Source organism: Polypterus senegalus, chromosome 8, assembly GCF_016835505.1.
Source record: "Polypterus senegalus isolate Bchr_013 chromosome 8, ASM1683550v1, whole genome shotgun sequence".
Lineage (NCBI taxonomy): Eukaryota > Metazoa > Chordata > Cladistia > Polypteriformes > Polypteridae > Polypterus > Polypterus senegalus.
Window position 1 is genome coordinate 40,845,267 of NC_053161.1, and position 18,760 is coordinate 40,864,026.

The following is an 18,760-nucleotide window of genomic DNA, read 5'->3' on the forward strand; positions in this document are numbered from 1 at the left end:
GGTGAACCTGCTCTCATCTGTGAAAAGCACAGGACGCCAGTGGTGGACCTGCCAATTCTGGTATTCTATGGCAAATGCCAATTGAGCTCCCGGTGCTGTGCAGTGAGCACAGGCGCAGTAGACATTTGGGCCCTCAGGCAACCCTCATGAAGTCTGTTTCTGATTGTTTGGTCAGAGACATTCACACCAGTGGCCTGCTGGAGGTCATTTTGTAGGGCTCTGGCAGTGCTCATCCTGTTCCTCCTTGCCCAAAGGAGCAGATACTGGTCCTGCTGATGGGTTATGGACCTTCTATGGCCCTCTCCAGCTCTCCTAGAGTAACTGCTTGTCTCCTAGAATCTCCTCCATGCCCTTGAGACTGTGCAGGAGACACAGCAAACCTTCTGGCAATGACACGTATTGATGTGCCATCCTGGAGAAGTTGGACTACCTGTGCAACCTCTGTAGGGTCCAGGTATCACCTCGTGCTACCAGTAGTGACACTGACTGTAGCCAAATGCAAAACTAGTGAAGAAACAGTCAGAAAAGATGAGGAGGGAAAAATGTCAGTGGCCTCCACCTGTTAAACCATTCCTGTTTTGGGGTCATCTCATTGTTGCCCCTCTAGTGCATCTGTTGTTAATTTCATTAACACCACAGCAGCTGAAACTGATTAACAACCCCTCTGCTACTTAACTGACCAGATTAATATCCCATAAGTTTCATTGACTTTATGCTATACTCTGATTAAAAGTGTTCCTTTAATTCTTTTGAGCAGTATATATATATATATATATATATATATATATATATATATATATATATATTGTAACAAAATAAAAATAAATTAGATAAAACACAAAATAAAGAGTTGGGGATTAGCCCTGTATATTGTCTGGCAGAGAGTAATCATTAAGGACTGATACTGGACGTTTTATATCTGAAAAATAGCAAAAGACAGTCAGTAAATGGAAGAATGGCAGTTTTATATCAAAGCGGCAGGAAGTACGGTGAGGTCATCTAGGAGGGACGGTAGTTTAGGACATCTGTATGAAGGAAATTATTTAGTCTTCTTCTGGGCAAGGTCATGGGGTCCAGCGGCTGTGGGGCATCTGTTGGTGAAGAAAGATTCACGGATCTTGTCTTTGCTGACAATGCTGTGATCTTCACGGAGTCAATGGAGGCTCTGATCGGGGCACTCGAGAGACTGAGTGAGGAGTCTGAGTGTTTGGGCTTGCGAGTGTCCTGGACAAAAACCAAGATCCAAGCCTTTAAGCAGTGTCTCTGTTTGCAGAGAGTGTGTTGACCTTGTTGAGAGGTTTACTTACCTTGGCAGTGACATGCATGTCTCTGGTGACTCTTCCAGTGAAGTCATTCGACGGATTGGGAGAGCATGGGGGGTCATGAAGTCACTGGAAAGGGGTGAGTGGCGCTCCTGATATCTATGCAAAAGGATGAAGGTCCAAGTCTTTAGAATCATGGTGCTTCCTGTCTTACTATATGGTCGTGAGACATGGATGCTATCCAGTGACCTGAGACGAAGACTGGACTCCTTTGGTACTGTGTCTCTCCGGGAAATTCTTGGGTACCGTTGGTTTGACTTTGTATCGAATGAGCGGTTGCTCATGGAGTCCCGAATGAGGCAAATTACCTGCATTGTGAGGGAGCGTCAAGTTACGGCACTACAGTCATGTGGCGCGTTTCCCCGAGGGTGATCTGGCTCATAAGATCCTTATTGTTGGGGACCCAAGTGGCTGGACCAGGCCAAGGGGTTGCCCACATAATACCTGGCTGCGTCAGATAGAGGGTCATTTCCGGAGGGAAGGACTGGACCACGTGTCTGCCTGGGGGGTTGCCAACCGGGATCCCGAGCTGTTTCGATGTGTAGTGGGTGCAGCAACGCACTGTACCAGTGCATACTCCCCAACTTGACTTGACTTGAGGTTCTGTGGGACAGAGAGAGAGAGAAGGTATGAGTACTCTTTACCAACCCTTTTTCCTTTGTTTCCACACCCTGAATTGCACCCTTAGGCTGTTCCCTAATCGCACGTGTAAAATGAATAACAGGGTGGTCCAGATCTAATTATGCAATTATGAAAAGGCGAACACATAGCACCCGATGTTTGACTGACAACCATCTCCCCACCATTTTGGAATGCAGGGCAGGTGCTGCCATCTATCATAATGAAATAGTGTAATGAAAATTGCATAATTAGATCTGGACCACCGTATGTATATACACTCACCTAAAGGATTATTAGGAACACCATACTAATACAGTGTTTGACCCCCTTTCGCCTTCAGAACTGCCTTAATTCTACGTGGCATTGATTCAACAAGGTGCTGAAAGCATTCTTTAGAAATGTTGGCCCATATTGATAGGATAGCATCTTGCAGTTGATGGAGATTTGTGGGATGCACATCCAGGGCACGAAGCTCCCGTTCCATCACATCCCAAAGATGCTCTATTGGGTTGAGATCTGGTGACTGTGGGGGCCATTTTAGTACAGTGAACTCATTGTCATGTTCAAGAAACCAATTTGAAATGATTCAAGCTTTGTGACATGGTGCATTATCCTGCTGGAAGTAGCCATCAGAGGATGGGTACATGGTGGTCATGAAGGGATGGACATGGTCAGAAACAATGCTCAGGTAGCCCGTGTCATTTAAACGATGCCCAATTGGCACTAAGTGGCCTAAAGTGTGCCAAGAAAACATCCCCCACACCATTACACCACCACCACCAGCCTGCACAGTGGTAACAAGGCATGATGGATCCATGTTCTCATTCTGTTTACCCCAAATTCTGACTCTACCATTTGAATGTCTCAACAGAAATCGAGACTCATCAGACCAGGCAACATTTTTCCAGTCTTCAACTGTCCAATTTTGGTGAGCTCGTGCAAATTGTAGCCTCTTTTTCCTATTTGTAGTGGAGATGAGTGGTACCCAGTGGGTCTTCTGCTGTTGTAGCCCATCCGCCTCAAGGTTGTGCGTGTTGTGGCTTCACAAATGCTTTGTTGCATACCTCGGTTGTAACGAGTGGTTATTTCAGTCAAAGTTGCTCTTCTATCAGCTTGAATCAGTCGGCCCATTCTCCTCTGACCTCTAGCATCAACAAGGCATTTTCGCCCACAGGACTGCCGCATATAGGATGTTTTTCCCTTTTCACACCATTCTTTGTAAACCCTAGAAATGGCTGTGCATGAAAATCCCGGTAACTGAGCAGATTGTGAAATAGACCGGCCCGTCTGGTACCAACAACCATGCCACGCTCAAAATTGCTTAAATCACCTTTCTTTCCCATTTGGACATTCAGTTTGGAGTTCAGGAGATTGTCTTGACCAGGACCACACCCCTAAATGCATTGAAGCAACTGCCATGTGATTGGTTGATTAGATAATTGCATTAATGAGAAATTGAACAGGTGTTTCTAATAATCCTTTAGGTGAGTGTATATATATATATATATATATATATTTAAATATATATCACATTTGTGAATTTCCCCTTGGGATTAATAAAGTATCTATCTATCTATCTATCTATCTATCTATCTATCTATCTATCTATCTATCTATCTATCTATCTATCTATCTATATATATCTTTTTAGCACTGATAACATGATAAAAAAGATAACATGAAATACTTTGAAAATATTCTGTCTTACATAAAACAAGGAAGTAACAGTACCCCTTACACAAAATTATCTGGTGCATTAATTTTCCATATACCAATTTTTTATACCTTTTAAGACCTTCATTGGTCCCCAGTTCCAGGTCAGTGTTTAAAGTTTTAGCAATGCTGGATGCACACCACAAGAGAGCACTGTTCAACTGTGAGTGGTCTTCATCACAAGAACAATACAATTAATATACAGTAAAACCTTGCTTAATGAAGTAGATACATTTCGAGCATTCAGTAAGTCTTTTATAGCCAAAAAACATTTTTTGTTAACATTTTTAATGTACTATATGTTTTTAGTTACCTATTCCAAAATAAATCTGTTTGAGCAAATGTATGTCTACATTTTTTTTGTATCATGAGATAAACTGTCAATTGCCATTTAAAGATGGCTCCTGTCCTCCTTCCTGGTGCTGCTGAGAAAGACTTTCGTATACCTTAGTCCAGAACTATGTAAATCGCTCAGGTGTTGAAAAGTGTCCAACTTTCTTGTGACACTATTCAGGATAAGTGAGTTTGGAAAATGGATGGATGGCTATCCATCAATACATTTTTAAACTCATTTAATCCACAACAATTAAAAATTTAACATCACAAGAAAAGTAGACCTGTAAAGGACATGAGTCTGTTTTATTGCATACCTATACTCACATATATAAGGACACTTTAGTTTTGCTAATTAACCTAAACAACAAATCTTTTGTAATCCTGGTGGGAAAACCAGTGTACACAATAAAACGGCAGACACGGGGACAAAATACAATTTCCTCACTGCCAGTGACAGCTTGGATTTAAACCAAGCACACTAGCTTTAAGGCAGTAGTGCTAAGCATAACCACCATGTTGCTTTAAATCTAATCTGTCTGCTGCTAATAATATTCTTAAACTAAAAATAATATTGTAAAACCACAAAACAATCTTGAAAGTTTAGTATTATAACATCAGATCATCGATATTCCTGACACTGTTTAACTATCCTTAATAAATGGGAAAGCATATCTATAACTCAGAATATTATTGTTTATATATTAATAAGAAAAAGTATATATGAATTAATGGAGGAACATGCTTCCTGGATAAAGTCACATTCTAAAAAAAATCAATGTGGTCTTCCTAGGCTGGTTTTAGTAAATATTTTTAATGAGGATTTCCTAACCTAAAATAAAATATTTACTCTTTCTGAATGACAAGCAGATAACACTGGGAGCCTGCAGAACAGGACTTACCTACATTTGACACAGTTGTTTTAACCTTAGCCCATCAAATTATCTGCAAATCACAACAGCCTGGCAGTCTAAATGACTGCACAGAAAAGAGAAGGATATATTACATTGAATAATACAATAAATTATTGTGCAATATTCTTAAGCATAATAGCTTATACTTTACAGTGAGGAAACCATATCGCTTGTATCAGGAAGAGAAAGAAAAAAAGCTTTCTTTATTAAGAAAATGGTTCTTATAATGGGACATAAACATTTTGTTTGACTATAGTTTTGCCCTAATATTCATGAAATATTAAACCATCATCCATATCTACTTTTCCCATCCAGGTTTGTTGAGGCTGAAGCATACCCCTAACGCTTCAGATGCAAGGAAGGACAGGATCTCTATCCATCTCAGACAACACTTCTTCACACTGAGCCAGCTTAGAGTTGCCAGATAACCAACCTGCACATGTCCAGGAAGTATGACAAAAACAGAGTAACCAAAGAAAACACAAATACATGCAGATACACAGGGAGAACAGTCACACTGCTGGGATTTCAGCCCATATTCTGCAAGGCATCAGTACTAACTATATTATTAAAGTTGAATCTATTTTTTAACTAATATACAAGGGATCGGAAAAGAATTTGAACACACTTTGACTACTGATTCATTATCTTTTTTCAGAGAAAATATAAAAATATGTAATTCAACTGTCATTTAATTTACATTTATTTACATTTGCTAAGTAAATGACAGGTTGTAGTGTTCAGATTTATCTTTGGTATCCATACAAAGTGGGCATTGTCAAATGAATGTTCCGCAAACATCTATCAAGGTGTCGGATTTGATTTGTCCATATCTAATCTCATACAATTTATCTTCCAGGTATAAATGTGTAAGTCAAGTGTATACATTTTCCTGTGATAATCTGTATTTTAAGGTGAACTCATACCTGTCAGTTTTTGATTTATACAACAAAAAAACAATACTTAAGAGAAACAAAATGTAATCTAACAGCCTTGAAATGAGTACTTTTTATTTTAGGTTAAGTCATTTGTGATCATGTCATTGGACAGAGTACATAATGAAGGAACCACAGAAGAGATTAAATCAAATGTATAGATAGTCTTGATTGAGCTGAAACTGGAGAACAGTCATAGTTGCAACTCATTGCATGAATGTGTTAGTGAAAGTTAGAAAGGAATAGAGACATGTCTAGCTAACTCAGAACTGCACATACACTGTAATATAGAGTACATACAGTCATATGAAAGTTTGGGAACCCCTCTTAATTCTTTGGATTTTTGTTTATCATTGGCTGAGCTTTCAAAGTAGCAACTTCCTTTTAATACAGTATATGACATGCATTATGGAAACAGTAGTATTTCAGCAGTGACATTAAGTTTATTGGATTAACAGAAAATATGCAATATGCATCATAACAAAATTAGACAGGTGCATTAAATTTGGGCACCCCAACAGAGATATTGCATCAATACTTAGTTGTACCTCCTTTTGCAAATATAACAGCCTCTAGACGCCTCCTATAACCTTTGATGAGTATCTGAATTCTGGATGGAGGTATTTTTGACCATTCTTCTATACAAAATCTCTCCAGTTCAGTTAAATTTGATGGCTGCTGAGCATGGACAGCCTGCTTCAAATCATCCCATAGATTTCTGATGATATTCAAGTCAGGGGACTGTGACGGCCATTCCAGAACATTGTACTTCTCCCTCTGCATGAATGCCTGTGTAGATTTCGAACTGTGTTTTGGGTCATTGTCTTGTTGGAATATCCAACCCCTGCATAACTTCAACTTTGTGACTGATGCTTGAACATTATCCTGAAAAATTTGTTGATTTGGGGTTGAATTCATCTGAACCTCAACTTTAATAAGGGCCCCGGTCCCTGAACTAGCCACACAGCCCCACAGCATGATGGAACCTCCACCAAATTTGACAGTAGATAGCAGGTGTTTTTCTTGGAATGCGGTGTTGTTCTTCCGCCATGCAAAGTGCTTTTTGTTATGACCAAATAAGTCAATTTTTGTCTCATCAGTCCAAAGCACTTTGTTCCAAAAAGAATCTTGCTTGTCTAAATGAACATTTGCATACAACAAGCGACTCTGTTTGTGGTGTGAGTGTAGAAAGGGCATCTTTCTCATCACCTTGCCATACAGATGTTCTTTGTGCAAATTGCGGTGAATTGTAGAACGATGTACAGATACAGCATCTGCAGCAAGGTGTTCTTGCAGGTCTTTGGAGGTGATCTGTGAGTTGTCTGTAACCATTCTCACAATCCTGTGCATATGTGGCTCCTTATTTTTCTTGGCCTGCCAGAACTGGGTTTAACAGCAACTGTACAGGCTTGTGGCCTTCTATTTCCTGATTACATTCTTTACAGTTGAAACTGACAGTTTAAATCTCTGAGATAGTTTTTTGTAGCCTTACCCTAAACCATGAGACTGAACAATCATTGTTTTCAGATATTTTGAGAGTTGCTTTGAGGATCCCATGCTGTCACTCTTCAGAGGAGAGTCAAAGGGAAGCACAATTTGCAATTGACCACCTTAAATACCTTTTCTCATGATTGGACACTCCTGTCTATGAAGTTCAAGGCTTAACGAGCTAATCCAACCAATTTGGTGTTGCAAGTAATCAGTATTGAGCAGTTACATGCATTCAAATCAGCAGAATTACAAGGGGACCCAAATTTTTGCACAGACAGTTTTTCACATTTGATTTAATTTCATACAACTAAATACTGCTTCACTAAAAATATTTGTTCGGAAAACACCCCAGTACTCAGATGTTCCTAGGAAATGAAAGACATACCACTGTTATCTTTTTTGTTGAAAGTAGAGTAAATTACTCTACTTTTTCATATGACTGTATATTATATGTAATATACAAGCGCTAACAGAGCAGACGGCAGATTCAAAGTCGAAGGTTATTAAGATTATTATTAAGGGTATTGCTTAATTTGGAGCATAGAATTAAGTGACATGCGGTAGGCTGGCTCCCTGCCTGGGGCTTGTTTCCTGCCTTGTGCCTTGTGTTGGCTGGGATTGGCTCCAGCAGACCCCCGTGACTCTGTAGATAGGATATAGCGGGTTGGATAATGGATGAATGGATGGAATTAAGTGATGCTTTTTCCTTATGATTTACTGTTTTTTTTTTTTTTCATTTAACCATTTCTGAAATGTTTGACTTTGTGAACAATACAAGAATTAAGGCCAGAGTCTACACTTTGATTTTAGATTTCCTGACCAACAGACCTCAATTTATACAGACTGGCAGTGTCAAAGTCAAATTCACAAAGTCAGTTCAGGATGGGTAGAATACCTTTATTTGACAATAATTACAACCAGTATAAGGAAGGACTGACTGAATTACAGACATTGACTACACATCTTAAATGCACTTTCAATTACAGAATTATGTGATTAGCTCCATTTCTCACTCAACATATAGTACTTTTTATTTAACTTATAGAGTTGCAATACCAACTAGAAATCAAATGAGTGAAGTTATAGTACCTAGGCTTTATGAAGTTCTTAAGCAAGGCATCATCATGTCTCATGTCACTACATTAAAAACTGGGCACCTATGGCGGATGTGTTACAGACAAGAGCACTGAATGCCAGTCACCCAAGGAGCAGCCCTGCTGCTGAGATGGCTGGTTGTTGTTCCAAAAACCTTTATAGCATTTCCAGTGTGCTGTTCCATCATTGGAACCACATCAATCCTAAATTTGTGTGTTGGCAAGTGCAATAAATGTTGCTTCTCTTTAAGCATGTGGCTAGTTATATTGCTTTAGTGGAAAAAGTTGTCAGAGCAAGCAGGCAATTGTTTAAAGAAGTGAGTGTGTGCTTCTTTGTCTTTTATGTTCCATTCATCCAGCACTGCTGTCAACATGCACCAGATCTAGATTCAAATTTTAAAATGCTTCCTTTTCATCTAAGGAAGAACTGCAAGGACACATTTTCGAAACTATTCTACAGTCTTGTGTCCAGTATTGGTGGGAGAGAATTCCACTACCCTATAATGATGGGTTTAAAAAACTGATATTCAAATTCTCATTAGAAAAAAAGTTACTTTTATTTTTACAGTATATTTAAAAAAATAACAGAAGTCGACCTAAGTCCTGTACAGCTTCCGTAAGTACAACAAGCACCTACAGTATATGTATATATATATATATATATATATATATATATATATATATATATATATATATATATATATATATATATATATATATACTGCCCATAAAAATGAAAGGAACACTTTTTAATCAGAGAATAGCATCAAGTCAGTGAAACTTCTGGGATATTGATCTGGTCAGTTAAGTAGTAGAGGGGGCTGTTAGAAGCTTGGTAGCAGCATTCTGGACAAATTAAAGACGAACAAGGAATGACTAATTAACTCCACTGTATAAAGAGTTGCAATGGTTAAGCTGATGAGAGACAAATGCATAAATTAGTGTTTGAAAATCATATACAGAAAGAAAGGGCTTGATCTTAGCCAATACTCCGAACTGATAGAAACAACAAGATGTCAATCTTGAAACCATGTTCATGCTGACCCATTTGCAAATATTTTAAATTATTTGGATTAAGAAAGGCCTGGAAATTGCACAAATGTTTATTGTGTGCTCTAAATGTCGGGAAGTTTGCTCTTGTAAACCAACATCACCACTATTGGTTGTAAAGTTTTATTTAAGTTTGCATATGCTGGGTTTATGTCCAAGTGTCTGTTGATGGTGCTCTCGTTTGATAGACAAGATTCAGCCAGCTCTCTGGCACTTTTAGTACTGACCTTAAATCTTACATTTACATTGTCCCAGTTAAATGTATGTCCTGTTGATTTAGTATGCATTTAGATCAGTGATCGTGATTCCGTTCTTCTGACGTTGTTGCGATGTTCATGTATACGTGTTGCGATTCTTTTTGATGTTTGTCCTATGTATACCGCTGGGCAAGAACTGCGTGGAATGCTATAAACTGCGTTTTGTGTTTCTGTTTTCGATTTCTTGTTTTTAGCATTAAAGAGGACCGAGCGCAAATTGTAAGACTTGAGGTCAGTACTAAAAGTGCCAGAGAGCTGGTTGAATCTTGGCTATCGCTATCAAACAAGAATGCCGTCAACAGACATTTGGACATAAGCCCAGCATATGCAAACTTAAGAAGAACATGTTCATAATAAATAAAACTTTACAACCAATACCGCCCTCCTCCAACTGAACACACTGACTTAGCCAACCACGCAATTTTTGCTATATATTGCCTATGATTCTTGTAAGTCTAAGCATTATCCTCTGACAAATGCCCCTGGCAGGGGCTGAAACTCAGGAATAAAAACTACTTTATGATACGTGATTCATTTTCTCCCTTTGTGGATCTCCAGCTGCAAATATGCAAACCATATCACAGACCTTCTCTTCCATATATATACTGTGTGTATGTATATATATATACAGTAATCCCTCACTATATCGCGCTTCGACTTTCGCGGCTTCACTCTATCGCGGATTTTAAATGTAAGCACATCTAAATATATATCACGGATTTTTCGCTGGTTTGCTGCTTTCTGCGGACAATGGGTCTTTTAATTTAAGTTACATGCTTCCTCAGTTTGATTGCCCAGTTGATTTCATACAAGGGACGCTATTGGCGGTTGGCTTAGAAGCTACCCAATCAGAGCATGTATTACATATTAACTAAAACTACTCAATGACATAAGATATGCTTCCCGCGCGGAGCTTGTTTGCTTCTCTCTATCTTCCTAGCTCTCTCTGCCTGACGGAGGGGGTGTGAGCAGAGGGGCTGTTTGCACAGAGGACACGGACGCTCCTCTACAAAATGCCGCTTTATCACGGTGCTTCTGTATACTTAAAAGCACGTATTGATTTTTTGATTGTTTGCTTTTCTTAGCTAGCGCTCTCTCTGACATTCTCTGCTCCTGACGGCGCTCCTTTGAAGATAAGATATGTTTGCATTCTTTTAATTGTGAAAAAGAACTGTCATCTCTGTCTTGTAATGGAGCACAGTTTAAATGTTTGACTAAAGGGTGTTATTTCATGTCTAGAGGGCTCTAGTAATGTTAACAGGGTGGGAGAGTTTATAAGGGCTTAAAATATAAAAAAATAACCATACAAACAAATGGTTTCTACTTCGCGGATTTTCACCTATCGCGGGGGGGTCTGGAACGCAACTCCCGCGATCGAGGAGGGATTACTGTATATATATATATATATATATATATACACAGTGGAACCCCGGTTCACAAGCAGCTCGGTATACGAGTAATTCGGTTTACGATCCGCTATCCGAGCAAAATTTCTGCCCGGTTTACGAGGCATGCCCGTTTTACGAGCCGAGCTCCGATACGTCACCGCTAGTTTCCGCTTCGCCTTTCTTACCCGGAAACCTCTACCCCTTCTACCCAGAGCCATATCATACATATTGGGCATTAACCATGTCTTCAAAGAAGGTAGGAAGTGGAAAGGACAACAGCAAGAAGAAAAGGATGCTGTCAGTCGAGTTGAAGCAGGAAATTATAGAAAAGCATGAGAGAGTTGTGCGTGGAATGGAACTCGCCAAAATTTACAACCGCAGTACGTCCACGATATGCACAATAGTAAAGCAAAAGGAGACCATAAAGAGTGTAAAAGTAGCAAAAGGCATGACCGTAATTACACAGCAAAGGTCGGCTATCCACGATGAAATGGAAAACCTACTGTTATTGTGGATAAAAGAGAAAGAGTTGGCAGGAGATACGCTTACTGAAACAGTCATAAGCGAGAAAGCTCGCATCATTTACATTGACCTGAAGCAGAAAGAACCATCCACATCTACGGATGTAGTAGAACCAGAATTCAAGGCTAGTCATGGATGGTTCGACAGATTTAAGAAGTGATCAGGCATTCACTCTGTCGTAAGACATGGCAAGGCAGCAAGTGCAGACCAGAAGGCAGCTGGCGAGTTCATCACACGTTTCGCGCAGCTCATCGAGGCAGAATGTTACATCCCCCAGCAAGTTTTTAATTGCGACGAGACGGGGCTTTTTTGAAAGAAAATGCCCCGTAGGACGTACATCACAGCAGAGGAGAAGAAGATGCCAGGACATAAGCCGATGAAGGACCGCCTCACCCTTGCATTGTGTGCAAATGCTAGCGGTGACTTTAAAGTGAAGCCACTGCTAGTCTATCATTCAGAGAATCCTCGAGCCTTTAAGACTCACAGGATTCTTAAAGAAAAACTGCATGTGATGTGGCGTGCCAATCCAAAGGCATGGGTTACGCGGCAGTTCTTCATCGACTGGGTAAATCTCTGCTTTGGACCTGCGGTGAAGAAGTATCTTCAAGAAAACAAACTGCCTCTGCAAGCATTACTCGTCCTCGACAATGCTCCAGCCCACCCGCCCAGTCTCCAAGACAACATCCGGGAAGAATATCAATTCTTAAAAGTCCTCTACCTCCCACCCAACACGACTTCAATCCTGCAACCGATGGATCAGCAGGTCATTTCAAATTTCAAAAAGCTCTACACGAAGCATCTGTTCAAACGATGCTTCGATGTGACAGAAAATACGGAGCTAACACTCTGAGAGTTCTGGAAAGAACATTTTAACATCGTGCAATGCCTACGCATGATTGACCTGGCGTGGAAAGAAGTGACCAGAAGAACACTGAATTCTGCATGGAAGAAGTTATGGCCTGATGCGGTTGCAGCGAGCAACTTTGAAGGATTTGTTCTTGATACTGAGACCGCGATCAAGACCGAGACCAACGTGCCCGACGTAGAACCAGTGCATGAAATCGTGTCCCTCGGCAAGTCGATGGGTCTGCAGGTTGACGAGGGTGATATCAACGAGCTTGTCGAGGAACGTGAGGAGAAACTCTCAACACAGGAGTTGCTTGAGCTGCAGGACATGCAACGTACGGAGGCTCTGCAAGAGATCAGTGGTAATGAGGAGGAGGTCGAGACAAAGGAAATTTTGACAAGTGAAATTAAAGAAGTGCTGGGAATGTGGGAGAAGGTTACAAGTTTCATTTAAAAGAAACATCCACAAAAAGTGGCAACTGGTCGTTCTGCAGCAAATTTTGATGACACCTGCTTGGCTCACTTCCGTAAGCTTTTAAAAAACAGGCAAAAGCAAACGTCGTTGCATAGGTATCTTTATACTAAAACTGAAACTGCTATAAGTGAAGGTTCCGAAAGTGCAGCCAAAAAGGCAAAAACAGATGATTAGCGTAAAAAAAAATCATAATGCGTACGTAATGTTAAGTGTTAGGCTAAGTTTAAAGTTAAGAAAGTTTATTTTTTTACAATTCATGTACGTACGTACAGTTAAGAAAGTGCAATTTTAGTTTTTTTTAATGTGAAGGTGCCGAAAATGCAGCCAGTCCTCTAGTCCTGCCTCCCTCCTTCCTCAGCCGCTCTATGTTAACTGCAATCGTCTGCCGCCTCCCTCCCTCCTCAGCCACTCTCCGTTAACTGCAATCGTCTGCCGCCTCCCTCCCTCCTCAGCCGCTCTCCGTTAGCTGCAATCGTCTGCCGCCTCCCTCCCTCCTCAGCTGCTCTCCGTTAACTGCAATCGTCTGCCGCCAAAGTAAGGTTACATTTTCTTAAGTTGGTTTATCTTTTATTTAACTATATTTACTAATAAAGTATTTTGATGTTTGTTTCTTATTTAAAAACATGTTTTTTTCCATTATTTATGATATTTTGGGGACTTTTTGGGAGGGCTGGAACGGATTAATCTCATTTCCATTATTTTAAATGGGGAAATTCGTTCGGGTTACGAGCTCGGTTCTGGAACGGATTAAACTCGTAACCTGGGGTTCCACTGTGTGTGTGTATATATATATATATATATATATATAGTATTAATTAAAACGAGACTGAGAATGAACAGCTGCAAGAAAAATAAATAATCATTTGCACACTGAAAGTAATGCAAAACAGGATAAGGAGACTTCACTAGGTAAAAAAAGATAAGATGTAAAGAAGGGGAGTATTGAGCTAAAACTGTGATAGACATACCACAGTAAATAAAAGATAAGCTTGAAGGACAAAATAAAGCTGTGTTTAAAAGGAAGCCTGCCTACCAAAATGATAGGATAGGGTTTAACAATTAGTTTAAGTTACTCATCGACCGAGTTCAATATAGTAATGAGCTCAACCATCTTTGTTATATTTTCCAGGTTTTTTTATTAGCTAAAAACAAGTAGCATGATGGATTTTTCAAAGATTACACATTAAATTTTAAAGTAAGCTTCAAATCATTTTTACATCTGCAGTTTATGCATCGCTTTTAAACACATGCTACTATACCTCCTGCTACTATCTTGCTGTATATGGTCTGCTGTGCACATGGAGTTAATGGTTTTCTACTCTAAGAACATGCAAGGACATCTGTAGGCTGTAGTAAAAGCCTCAGCATTTCTGTGCAATTTATCTTAAATCCATCCATCCATGTTCAATATAAAATAAACAGCTCATTGGTTAACTGAACAAAAGATTTACTTCAATGAAAATAAAATCAATATTAATGAAAAACACTTCGTAGATGTGCCACATTTTCTGTGTGTTCAAATAAAGAAGTCAAGCAAAATGACAACTTTTATTATTATTATTTAATTTGTTCGAAACAAATATTGTAATGAACAAAACATTGAATACATGATGTGAATAATTCTGATCTCTATAGGTAAAGTGTTCCATGAAAAATAAAGCTGCACTAAACAATCTTTAATTTATGTGAAACAAAAAAAGAGCACTGTTGTATAGCAGCTGGAAAAAGGTTACTTGGACCTCATTTCCATTTCTGGCTTTTGTCCTCCCTACTTGCTTTCTACGGGCTCAAGTGGCTAAGGGTATTTTCCAGTTCCACCCGTGGTACAAACACTTGCTTACAGTTTGACTGACAAATCTAAAATGGGCAGGGTGTGCATGACTTTTTTCTGTGTGGTCTTGCATGAAGCACTGGTTTCTGTCTTTTGTTCATTGCTGTTATGTTAGACATTAACTCCTTAAAAACCTGTACTCAGAAAATAGAAAAGTGGAAAAAATACCTGAATCTTCCACAGCCATTTCAGTAAATGAAAATGTTCACCTGCAAATACAATAAATAAGTGATATTAAATCATCCTCACTGTCAACCAGTATGTTATGTCTAGTGAGATTTATTGCCTCAAGAATTTTACATTTACATCTCAGTTTGTCTTGCTGGACTTTTCTCAGCATAAATGGGCATTATAAGATTATGACTTCTCTAAACTAAAATACAAAAGACTGTCAAAAGAATGTGCTGTTTTATTATGCTATGTTGGCAGTTATAAGCTTTACATAAATGTAAAAATATATACAACAGTCCACATACATAATTTATATTTCAGTATGTTTATGCTTAAAAAGCTAAGTCATAGCACATGCATTTAAAAATTTAAAAAGAACAGCAAAATGCAAAACACTATGCAGCAAAGATACAAGCAAAGATACAGTACATACACTGTATAAAACACAAATAATTAAAGAATATTATATTTGAATGCCTTTAATGCTGAAAAACAAGGTAACATAAATTACAGCTATATAAGGCCATTTAGCAAATGATTAAAGAAGAAAGGCCAGATATGGGGAAAGGGCCTATTGTCTAACTGACCTAGAGTTGAGCTGAATTCTTTTTAATGAATGTGGCGGAATAAAATGGTGTGACATCGAATTTACCACAGCTGATGATATTAACTCTAATCCACTCTAAAATCTTATGAGGTATGTGTTATTTGTTTAAAATATAAAGAAGAAAGAGAGAAAGGGAATGTTTTAATAATAGCCAAGTCTGATGATTGATGTAGTTACAGTTTAAACAAGTATCACATTTCTGATAACTACAGACAAACCAGGGACACTTTATAGTAGAATTTTATACTAAAGTAATGAGACTTGATGTTGATGATGAAAGCTTATGACTTACTCTGACAGATGATGTTACCAAAGTTATATCGCTAAAAGTGTCACCTCCTGCGGGTTTTTTTTATTCTAATCTTCTCATTTTGTTTATTTCCATGTGCTAATCAACATGTTACCACTTGCCAGCACCATGATCCAATGCTGTTTAGCTCAGTAAAGCTGCTATTTTTTAGAATCATTGATAACCTAAACCACAGAACTTTGGGGTATGTGAGGAAAAACTACAGAGATAGGGACCTCACACAAGATGTGAACACAGAATCTGAATCTATGAGGCAGCAACACTAACCAAGGTGGCAAGAACAGTGTGACAGAACCTGATGTAGCATTATTAGACTTACAACCTGAAGTCTTAATTTGTAATCAAATGTTATTCTATTTATTACTAAAGAACTCAAAGAATTGTTTCTTTTTTTGTTATCAATTTTTTATTAAGTGGATATAAAATTAGGGATGCTCTTATCAATTAGCTGCTGATCAAAAGTGGCCGATTTTCACTAAAAAAAGACTTGATTGGTGATTGGTAAAGAGGCCAAGCACCACTTATTTTTTCGGCTGCTCCCGTTAGGGGTCGCCACAGCACAAAAAAGCAGATATTTTCAGCACCTGCTTTTCTAAGCTTTATGGTAATTTAGTTGCAGTGCTCCTTTATGCAACATATTATGGTAGTTGAGCCAGACTGCATCTTTTTTTTTCTTTTACAGCACACTTCCTGCAGTGTACACAAAGAGCAGCAAGTGGGAGCTTGTTTTATCAGAGAATGAGAGGTGATTGGTATATTGGCCTTTATGTTAAAGTGGAGTAATAAACTGCAAAAAAAGTAATCAGAGAAGTAGTCCTGTGCAACTAGGCAAATGGCAAGAAAAACTACTTTAATGAATTCAGGGCTTTTTATTTTGTCCTTTAAATTAAAACAGGCAACACATTAGTTTGGACAGTGAACTTGTATAAAATGCATTTAAAATGCAGCAGCTTACACTTTTAATTGGAAAAAGAAAAGATAAAGATAAATTTGAAATTGTCTTTTGTTTTTAAAGATTTGTACTTTGTTCATTATTTGTTGCTGTGTGTCAAACACCATAAGTTTTGGTAAGAAGCAAGTACTACATAATTAAAATGGTTATCCGTATTTTATAATTATACCTCAATAATTATGAATGTCTTGTTGATACACTGAAGAAACAGCAAAAAGCTGTAATGCACTTAATGATTTAAAATAGTTAAAAGTGCATGTATATTTACATTTAAGCAGCATTTAATTTCCAATATCATAGTTAAAAGTGCATGTATATTTACATTTAAGCAGCATTTAATTTCCAATATCAATTAATTGTGTGAAAATATTTTTTTATTTTTTTGCTAGAGAAATGGTGAAAATTATCTTTTTTAATTAAGCTTTGTTTCAGATAGGTACATTACAGAAAAAAATAAATAATATGACATCTGTAATTATGAGAAGCATTTCATTTTCTTTCATGCTAAATGTATTATGGATAAATATATGTATATATTTTATTAGTTAAAGTATGTAATAATCTAATCTCTAATCTGATTTAAGGCAATTTTATTTATTTTAGTATTTTATCGTCACTAAACAATAAGCCTACAGAATTTGAACAGTTGTCTAAAAAAATGAACTTGTCTATAGTTATAAAAATACACTCTAATAGAGAACATAATACTTCTGTCTGTCTTGTTATGCAGATTTGTGTAAAAAGGTTTTTAAAGGGATAAAGAGATAAAATCAGAATTGGTACTGAAATTGTCCAATCAAGTAATATGAAATCAGTGTTCAGTATCAGCCTTAAAAAACCTGATTGGGGCATCCCTATATAAAAGTTAAATCAAACATAAGAATGAAACAACATGTCCAGCCCCCTCCACGGTCTCAAATAGCAGAAGTTAATCATGGAGGAGAGAGGACATGGACTGAGCAGAGCCTCTCAGCCACATTGGGCTGAAAACAGGCCTAGTTCAACCTATTAATGGAAACACCATGACGGAAACCAGCTTAAAGTTGCCAGTTAGCCTGATCTGCATGCCTTTGGGGATGTGCAAAAGTAACGAGTACAACAGAAAGAAAACTCACGCAAACAAGGAGAGAATATGCCAACTTCAAACTTACAAAAATCCACACAAGCTAGATCAGTGAAGCAGCACGGCTAACTACTGTGCTGGTATGCCACTCTATTGGAGAAATGATCCTGGAAAATAGCCTAATGCACAACTGTTTTATCATACAAATTTAAGGCTTCCAAAATTAATATTCTTAAAAATTACTTAATTGTTTAATCGTAATTTGTTGTTGCACAGTTATCTCAAAATGGCACACGTAAAAAAAAAACTCTTTTTAAAGACATCTTACGTGCTATCTCGCAATAAATTGTCACGAATTCAACAGGCAAGTGGCAAACACTCAAAGCTAAATCGCTGAGCTGACATGCCACATCCACATGGCTAAAACAATTTTTGTCAAGCGTATCCATTTGTTACGGTTTGTACAGAACTACGGAAAGGTGACCGTTCGGTAAAAATGATAAATCGTTTCTTAAACATTACATTCATTTGTTTAGAAACCACACAGCCCATTAGCACGGTCATGTACATGTGCATCGATCTTAATAAACCGCTTGTATCCCATTAATGATACATAAAATCTCGGATTGCTTTCAGTAATTTTACAATATTTTTTATCTAACGTTTTAAAAGAACAGAATTAGTTTTCGTGTAGAAAACAAGGGCTGTAAAACTATCGAAACTAACCAGTCCATTGCCACGCACCATTCAAATGAGGAGTGCTACAAAAGAGTGAAGACTAAACTGTTTGTAGTGACCCGTATGTAAAGCAATCAGGCAGGCCCTCCAAATAACTAGACAATTGCCTCTTGGAACTTGTAGTTAT

The 18,760-nt window shown here is 38.2% G+C and overlaps 1 protein-coding gene and 1 long non-coding RNA gene across 4 annotated transcripts in view; one reads left to right on the forward strand and one right to left on the reverse strand.

Moving 5' to 3' along the window:
• slc26a5 (solute carrier family 26 member 5) overlaps nucleotides 1–18,760 on the forward strand; it is a 153,497-nt gene that overhangs the window by 54,913 nt on the left and 79,824 nt on the right. The window lies entirely within an intron of this gene.
• Nucleotides 1,890–18,688, reverse strand: LOC120533905. Its single transcript, XR_005634648.1, has 3 exons — nucleotides 18,622–18,688; nucleotides 14,961–15,001; nucleotides 1,890–1,925 (listed from the first exon to the last, which is right to left on the reverse strand). It is a non-coding gene; the product is annotated as an uncharacterized LOC120533905 (long non-coding RNA).